The sequence below is a fragment of the Biomphalaria glabrata genome, chromosome 6 (genome assembly GCF_947242115.1).
Source record: "Biomphalaria glabrata chromosome 6, xgBioGlab47.1, whole genome shotgun sequence".
Classification (NCBI taxonomy): Eukaryota; Metazoa; Mollusca; class Gastropoda; family Planorbidae; genus Biomphalaria; species Biomphalaria glabrata.
The window spans coordinates 25,471,024-25,480,928 of NC_074716.1; positions in this window are offsets into that span (position 1 = coordinate 25,471,024).

The following is a 9,905-nucleotide window of genomic DNA, read 5'->3' on the forward strand; positions in this document are numbered from 1 at the left end:
ACTTATTTAAAAAATGAAAACATCTGCGGACTCCTCAGCTATTGGGCGATAAAACTACATTGGACTCTTTTTTTCCATATCAGCTTTTAAATTTATAATTCAAGCCAACTTGCGGTAGGGGTGGGACCTAATCAGCGAACGCAATTTTCGCGAGAGTCATAATGAGCGAAAGGCCGTAAAAAATAGCGAAATAGCATGTTAAAATATAGGAAATTATGCTTCAAATAGTTCTATCATGAAGCATTATAACTATTGTCCTCCTTGTGGCATTAGGCCTAAATTTGTTTGCACTTTTCTCGTGCTCCACATCTCGTTTCTCTGCTTGGAACTGATGTCTATATAGCCTACGAAACTTGCGATCAATTTTTTTTTCTTAAAAGAAAGAAAGAAACTACAAAATTATATCTCGCCACCTTCCTATAGGCTAGTCCACGTCGTACTACTCTCCATTTCATAAACTCTCGTTACTGCAACTATTTTTTTTAAAAGAACTTATGTTCAATGCACTAAATCACCATCAACTCGATCTCCCCCCCCCCCTTACACACACACACACACACGCTGATTGACCCAAAGGCAGATCCCGAATGCGATGGATTGATGATGTATGGAGACAGATCTACAACAGCTTGGGTTTCGGGTATGGAGACGAAAGGCTCAGGAGAGATCTTGTAATTTTATACATGTATATTATATGGTAACTCTTATATTTATTACTAAATATATAGTTCGCGTTTTTTCCGATCCTGAAATCGAATATTTTCTCCTGGAAAACTCTTGGAAATCTACTGAAATCCTAATCTCAGAATGGTGGGGGGACCCTGTGAAAATGAATTCTGCACTTCTTTTAAACATTTATACACATATTAATATCATTAATTAGTAACAAGAGGTTAACCAGCCAGTTACAAAAAAAGGAGGACGGCAAAACAGAGGTCCCCCCCCCCCGTATAAGCGCTGTTAAGATCAACTGAAGCGTCATTTCACCCTCACTGGCAAAGAGGAAAGTAACTGCCAGCATATGACCTCTGAGAGACTGTTGGAGAGCTGCGAGTCAAACATTTTAGACGGAAAGAAAATGCGGGAAAATACGCTGGTCGTAACTGGGCGTAGTCATGTGAAACACGTACTGCAATCATCCTTAATCTTCGAAATCGAAGATATTGGGTTACGATTAAAAATAGGCCTATTATTTTAATATTTTAGTTTACAAACAATAACAATAGATAAGACAAAAAGAAAAACAGATTAAATCAGTAACTAAATTATAATTAATGGCTTTTTAAGCTTATAATGGGGACACGACAATTCGTTCACTGACATTTCGTTCACCGACAAATCGTTCACGACTTTTCGTTGCGCGACTATTCGTTCACCAGACATTTCGTTCACCCGACAATTCGTTCACGCGACTATTCGCTCACGGACTATTCGCTCACAGACAACTTGTTCAACGACAACTTGTTCAACGACAGTTGGTTCACGACAAATCGTTCACGCGACAAATCGTTCACTATCAATTCGTTCACAGACAAACAAATCGTTCACTGGATATTTCCAAAAACAAACAAGGTTACAAAAGACAGTTTGTGTGGAAACACAAACTCAAAATCGGCCCCCTAAGAGGTCCACCCAGGCAGGCTTCAATATTTTCAGAAAGAACATCCAAATAAAATTATATCAAAGACAAATGAGAGATAAGAATGGAGAAAGAAGGTTAACAGATCTTGTGTAGTGCCCCAACGGTCCCGCAGATCAAAGGATAGGTACGTGTAAGTGAATGTAAAGTTCATCTGTTTTTGTGGCCTACGGTTAGCCAGCACAACGACCAACCGCCTATACTTTCCCCCAACTATAATGTCAGGTACCCATTAGAGCTGAGTGGACTCAGAGGCGCCCAAAGATTTCAAAGTTGAAAATCCTAGTCTTCACCAGGATTCGAACCCGGGACCCCCGGTTCGGAAGCCAAGCGCTTTACCGCTCAGCCACAGCGTCTTCCCTGGCCTAACTGATGTCTTATAATTGATCTAATTGTTTTGAAAAGGCTCAATCTCACATTCGAATCCTCAAAAGAAAAAAATAATAATAATTTCCGCAATAAAAAATTTTTTCAGAAAAATGAAGTTTGTAAGATTACTATTCATTTTAAATTAGGTCTAATTTATAATTAGTTATATTTTTTCTCTTTAAAAAACTGCTTGCATAACTGATTTTAAAAATTAGATTTTTCGTTTTCAGAAAAACAAAAAGTAGCCGTTGCATCAGAACTTTGAATGGTCTAAAATATTGTGATGTCGGATTTTCAATATCTTTTCTAATTTACGAGATCTAAACGGGACGGACGGACAGACGGACAGACATTTCGCACAAAACTAATAGCGTCTTTTTCCCTTTCGGGGGCCGCTAAAAATTGCTAGAGATCGGGCCTGATCAGAAATTCTTTGTTAATTTTTGTTTGTTTGTTGTTAATATTTTGTTTACGAGGAAAGTATGTGATAAAAAATTATACTGAAAAGAAAAAAGAGATCTTACAAGCAAGCTGAAACATTTAAATAGGTCCTCCCTTTACTCTAGGTAACATTTTTACTTTCAATTATTTTGTTTTCAACGGAATGAATAGCCTCAGCTATTCTAGCTAACTATTTCCTCATCTATTTAGAAGCATAATATGCATTTTTTTTTCGGCCGATGTCCACTGGTGCTTTAAAATCGCCTTAAGTTCGGACCTATTCTCGTTTATCCGGAAACGTTTTGATAATGAAATTTCCATACATGTCAACTTTGACCTTCAGCTATGCTTTATTGTATGAGGGAAAACGAAAGTGAATATGTGGGAAATGTAGAAAAATGGAGTCTTTGTAATACCATTTTATTAGTTCTGCAGTTACTTTTGAAATAAATAAGAATGGATAAAAATTACGGGGAGGTGTTCGCTTTATATGCCATTTCGCTGATGGGCCTTTCCTATAGATGCAATTATTTTGTGTGGTACTATTTCTGTGGCAATTTTTGTCATGTGTGGAAACACAAACTCAAAATCGGCCCCCTAAGAGGTCCACCCAGGCAGGCTTCAATATTTTCAGAAAGAACATACAAATAAAATTATATCAAAGACAAATGAGAGATAAGAATGGAGAAAGAAGGTTAACAGATCTTGTGTAGTGCCCCAACGGTCCCGCAGATCAAAGGATAGGTACGTGTAAGTGAATGTAAAGTTAGATGTGAACCTGGCCTAACTAGTCGAGAAACCAGTCCTTCAATAAAATGCTTGTAGAGGCCTACACAGAGATCTAGAGCAATGTTTCCCTTCCAGAGTTTCCTAACGCTGAGTAACCCTCAATAATTAACGTACGTTGAAAATGTTTGTTATAAACTAGAAATAAATTTAATTGGATCAACGAGAAGGGGTGAAATGGTTTGTCTTGAGATGAAAGATCATCATAATTTGGTTTCCTGGTTGTTAATTTTAATCTATGATGCGGTTCCACGTCTGGAACATTTTTTTCGACTTAACAACTAATGCTGAAAAATACTTCACCTACACAGGGGTGGACTGGGTGTCTAAATCGACCCGGGCATTTCTTTACTATCCGGCCCTTAAATTGTATATATTCATAATATAAGATAAACGGATGAAATGAAACCTACAAGTATGTATGTAAGTTAATTGCGATCTATGGACTGTGGAGCATGGGCGTAGCCGGGGGGGGGGGTTCTTGGGGTTCAAACCCCCCCCCCCCCCGAAATGAAATCTCCCCCCCCCTTAGGGGGGGGGGGGGGGAGTCGGAATTTAGTGACTGATTTTTTGCTTTGATTTTGTTTATTTTAGGTGAGATTTTAATACTAAACCATCACTTGCCCTAGCACAACCAAAGGGCTTTTGAGTTTAAAACCCTCTACCAGGGGGGTTCGAGTTTAAAAACCCCTACCAGGGGGGTTCGAGTTTAAAAACCCCTACCAGAGCGGTTCGAGTTTAAAAACCCCTTCTAGGGGTTTTGAGTTTAAAAACCCCTACTAGGGGTTTTGAGTTTAAAACCCCCTACCAGGGGTTTTGAGTTTTCAACCCCATACCTGGGGTTTTTGCAGTTAACTCCCCCTCTTCTATAAAACAAAACAAAAAAAATGCAAACGAAAATCCCCTAATTCCAAGAGCACAGTTAAGGAAGATTTTGATTTTAAAACCCCGTCTAAAATTTACGATAAACCCCCTCTTTAATATAAAAAAAGCTAATTACGCACTCAAAATGTTATGAGCGTAGCTAAATGGGTTTTGACTCAGATTTCAGCGGGGGTTTGAAGGTAAATAATACCTCTTTAATAATAAAAAAAAAAGCAAATTATACACTAAAAATGTTATGAGTGTAGTCTATGGGGTTTTGAGTTTAAACTCCCCTCCAGTGGAGTTTGAAGCTAAAAAGTACCTCTTCAATATAAATAAAAGAAAATTACTCACTCTAAAATCTATGAGCGTAGTCAAAGGGGTTTTAAGTTTAAACCCCCCGCCATCTTCAGTGTAAGAAAAAAAGCAAATTACGCACTCAAAATGCTATGAGCGTTGCCGAAAGGGGTTTTGAGTATAAACCCCCATTCAGAGGGTTTTGGTGCTAAAAATACATCTTCAATATAAAAAAAAAAGCATATTACACACTATAATTATTTGAGCGTAGCCAAGCCAATCGGGGGTTTTGAGTTTCTTCTACAGATGGCTTTTTTTTTTTAAAGTTTAAAACCCCTCCAGATGGTTTTAAGTCTAAGATTCCCCTACAGAGCATTTTGAGGTGGAAAACCCCCAACAGAAGATTTTGACGATAAAACTTTTCTTTTCGATATAAAATCTAAAGCAAACTACAGTCACTTAATTCCAAGAGCGTATTCAAGAGAGGTTACACATTTTTACCAGTGGCAGGGCTCCATTAATAAACTGCAGTGAATAGTCATCTGCCGAAATTGAAAAACACTAAATGTGGCTCAACAAAGATGGCTAAGACAGATTCTAGGAGTCAGTTATAGAGATCGGATCTAAATCAAGGAAATCCTATGCCGAACTGGGAGTCGACCCCTTAGTAAGATTGTGAGAGAACGACGCATGAGATTTGCGGGATATGTTCTCCGACAAAATGAATTACGCATAAGAAAAGTTGCAATGATATCCTAGTACAACTTGACGCCACTCATTCATGGAGGTCCTCATGGTAGGTGGGAAGAGGCTTCAGACATTACCAGTGACAGATTTTTATGGAAACTGCTTGACGTCAAATGCTCCGAACGGCGTGGAGGGTCTAAGTCAGTAAGAATAGCACATTAGGTTTTTGAAATAAAACTTTTTAATAGCATTAAAATGGACTGTAGATACCTCAGAATATGCATTTTGTTGGCTTTCAATACCAGAAATAGTGCTAGGCGGCGGGGCTTCGCCCCGCGCTGGGGAGCTCCTGGCGCTCCCCCAGACCCCCTTGCTAGTAATGGCGGGGAGTCCACAATTTTATGGAAACAGCTTGATGGCAAATGCGCCGAACGACGAGGGAGGGTCTAAGTCAGTAAGAATAGCACATTAGGTTTTTGAAATAGAACTTTTTAATAGCAGGAAAATGCACTGTAGATACCTCAGAATATGCATTTTGTTGGTTTTCAATATCAGAAATAGTGATTGGCGGCGGGGCTTCGCCCCGCGCTGGGGGAGCTCCTAGCGCTCCCCCAGACCCCTTTGCTAGTAATGTCGGGGAATCTACAATTTTTTCACTAACTCATGGAAGAACCTATTCTAGGGCACAATAAACGTCTTCCGAAAGAATGAAGGGTCAGAATGTAATACATATACTTTTTTTCTCGGGAGGGGGGGGGGGGGGGAGAAAAAAAATCCCGAAAAAAAATCCTGGCTACGCCCATGCTGTGGAGTATGCCCTATCACTATGCTGAAAACGACCAACTGTCTTCACTTTTTCACCCAACCAATGTCAGGTACCCATTAGAGCTAGATGGATCCCGAAATTAAAAACCACAGTCACACTAGGATTCGAAAGCCAAGCGCTTTACCACTCAGCCACCGCGATTCTTGTCTACGGGTGTAGGCTAGTACATTAGTTCGAAAACAAAATGTGTTAGATAAAAGTAGTAGTACACTGTAAAAGATTATTTGAACACGAAAAAGTCACTTTTATAAGATTATATTATAAGACCTCAATCCATGAGGCCCTTTAGGTGCCCTACCAGCCCATTTTGGGTACCGGCCCACCGGGCACTTGCCCAAATGCCCATATAGCCAGTCCGCCCCTGCACCTACATATATGAAGTTGGAAAAGGAAAGATGTATTTCATAACATTTTCTCTAAAAATGTATGCACTTTTGTAACCACACTCTTTATGTTAATTTTTTGAAGAATCCGTCTGAAGCCAATGCCAACCATAGCTCTATTCCAGTGTGCCGCAAACTTTCTGGCAAGGATGTTGTTCAACGGATATCTTATCCATTCGATATTTTTGTTTAGATTAGGAAATAGTTTTTCAAGATCATTTGCTTATTATCTAAATGCTTGGCTATGCATTTCGGAGTATTAGCATCAATTTTAATAGCCGAAGAGAAGGGGGAAAAGTCTATTTCTCCAATAACCATCTCTCTTATGCTATAAATTTAGTTCACTTTATCTTGAACGTGATAAGTTGAGTCTAGTCAAAACAGAAACTAGATCTGCTAATTATGCTTGTTTAAATACATAAATAAATATAAAAACACCCGTTTAACTGTCGTGTACAATGTGTGGAAAACCTAGAAGAGTAATTTCAGATTGCAAGTTCAATTAAAATGGTATAAACTGTACAAAAATGGTAACAGACAATATTATATGGATCAACAAACCAAATGCAATGGAATAAATGATAATATAGAAGCCTCTGGTAGACGCATAAATATGAATAGTTGAAATCTATGCTCCAGTGACAGTTAAAACAACAACAGAGTTTTGGATAAATTAGGCTACTATTTCTATGTTCACGGAACCCGATAGTTTGATGCTGGTAATTATTTTTATTAGGTCTATATTAAACATACCATTAGCGGATCCAGGGAGGATTGCGATAGGGGCGATCGAAAATAAAGAGAGGCGCTGACATATTCTTTTGGAGAGTGTTTACAATGTGTCAAAAATGTGTTCGAGGGGCATTCAAATAGGATATGGCTTACGGTTTCAAAGGGGTGGGCGTAGTATCTGCCAGGGCGGAGTTGTGTGGAGTTTATTTTGTTCAGGTGGTAATTTAATAGTGGTGTGTGTCCAGTTTGTTAGGCGTAGTCATTTCTCTGTACATGGCTCTGCCTGTGTTTTCTGATGCCCATTGGTTGAGCCTTTCCTCTTTGTGATTGTTGACTAACATTGACCTTAGGGTGAGGTAGTTAACAGGTCTATCTGGTTGTTCCATAGATGAACCTGCCTTTGATAGCTTATCTGCCTTTTCATTTCCCATGATGCCAATGTGTCCATCAGGGATCCACTGTAGTGTGATATTGATATTTAATTTTGATATCATCTGATGGATTATCACAATTAGTGTTGTCAACTCTCTTTGGCTGTTTGAGGTGCTGCATGCTGTTAAGTGCTTGCAGAGTAGATTGGGAGTCTGTAAAGACAACAATATCTGATGGTGGTTGCACTCCTTCATATAATTTGTTTTCCACTGTCTATAGTGCTATGATAATTGCCTCAATTTCGGCTTGGAAGTTTAAGCAGTAATCGCCACAGGGTGCGCTTATTTATTTTTAGGGAAGACCAGGAAGGCACCAAGACCAGCATAGATTGTGGCTTTGAAAGCCGATCCGTCTGTATATATATATATATATATATATATATATATGGAGAGCTGTTTTTTGATAGCTTTCAATTGTTTCAAGCGTGCCTACTTTGAGCTCCAGTGGATTTGATTCTTTTGTTAAGGTGTTATTTAGTAAATGTGTTTTGATGGTTGGTTGTTTGTAGTTTAGTCCGGGCGTTATGTTTAAAAATCTGGTAATTTTTTCTCTGTTATTGGGTAGGTGGTGTTTTAGGGCTAGTTCGTCAGTAAGTTGGATCAGAGTCCTTTGCTTTTTTTTGTTGTTGTTTTTCCAATTTCTCTGTGTTAGTAGTTTATTTGGATGATCGTCCTCCAACCTTCTGTATCTCTCAATAGCTTCTAATGCTGCTCTGTTGCGCCTTAACTTAAGTGGTTCAATATTGGAGTCTATTTCACAGGCTGCTGTGGGAGTAGTTATCATACCTCCACTAATTAGCCGCAAGGCTTGGTTTTGGATTGTGTCTAATGATGATCGATAGGTTTAGTTGGCAGCTACTTGTATGGAGAGACAGTTATATATCCATTACAGATCTGACGTATCCAGTGTATAACAGTCTTAAGGTTTTCTTTTCAGCTCCCCAGGATGTTCCTGCTAGGTGTTTTATTATGTTTAATCTTTGTGATGCCATAAAGTGCTTTAGAGGCAGCCTTTGGTCTAGTTTGTAATTGCAATATAAAATGTCTGAACGTAAACATTTGAGAAGTTACACTACAAAGACTTTTTTCCAAGCTAATAATTTATTATAGGCCAATTGTTTCACACATAGCGCTGGATGAAATAATATGTAAAACGACTTGTGAGCTGCGGTAGGGTGACTTTAAGAGACTTTCTATTCTAAACGCTATATGCATGTACGATATTTAGAACTACGTACAGCTAGAACACAAAAAGATTTATTTTCGCCATTACAAAATATTTCCGACAATAAGATACAATTTAATAGAAATTTTAAGATTCGTTTTTTCACGAATTCAGGCTGCAAAAAATAAGAATATATATAACTTCGAATCCTTTATACAAAGTTAACTCATAGAGCAATTATTTTTCTCTTAATCACTAAAGAATGTTATGAAGTAAAGTTCCGCTTTCAGACCTAGTGGTCTTTAGTGCAGATGATGTAAAGGTCATCTGTTTCTGTGCCCTAGGTTAACGAGGGTGTCATGTGGCCAGCACAATGACCAACCGCCTTTACTTTTCCCCAACTAATGTCAGGTACCCATTAGAGCTGGGTGGACTCAGGCGCCCAAGGATCCTGAAATAAAAATCCCAGTCTTCGAACCCGGGACCCCCCGTTCAGAAGCCAATAAGCGCTTTACCGCTCAGCCACCGCACCTCCAAAGAATGTTATTAAGGGGACATTTTTTTAACCCCCTGAGAGATGGGGCGTCAGTTGGCCAGCTTTTATTCCCAAGGTACATTCACTGACACGAAAAATAAGCGATGAATTGAACAACTACCAGCTTGTTAAGGGTGGGTGAAAAATGTAAAGATTTATGTTTCATTCAAATTACAAGGAACCAGCAAAATTGACATTGTCAAAACTAGGGGGAAATTTTTTTTGTTGACATTTTCGTTTATGCTTTTTATATGCGACAACTATAGATAGAATAAGGGATATTAATTTATTTTCAGATTTTTAAAAACTTCCTTTTGACTCATCAATATTTTGCAGAAATAAAAAAAGTGCATTGCTATTTATGTAAAAACCACAATCATTTTAACAAAATCTTAAACTTAACTTTGAATAAAATCAAAAACATTAGGGCATATCTAATAGATTTAGCTTCAGGATTCATTTTTTGTACCCCCAATGCTGATATTTCAAAATAAAATAACAGATCTAGCCCAAAACTTCCGCCCATCACACTATGTATTTTGGAATATAAAAAGTAATATAATAGAGTGAACTTTGTGACCTAAGTAAGATGGAGAGAGATGTTAATGATTCTAAAATCAGTATTCACATTAGCTTCACTCTTCTCTTTGATTACATAAATATATTTATTTAAATACCTTCAATTATTATTCTAAAAACAAGGTCTAGATATATGTATTTATGTACTAAAACAAAAAAACGACCAAAAAC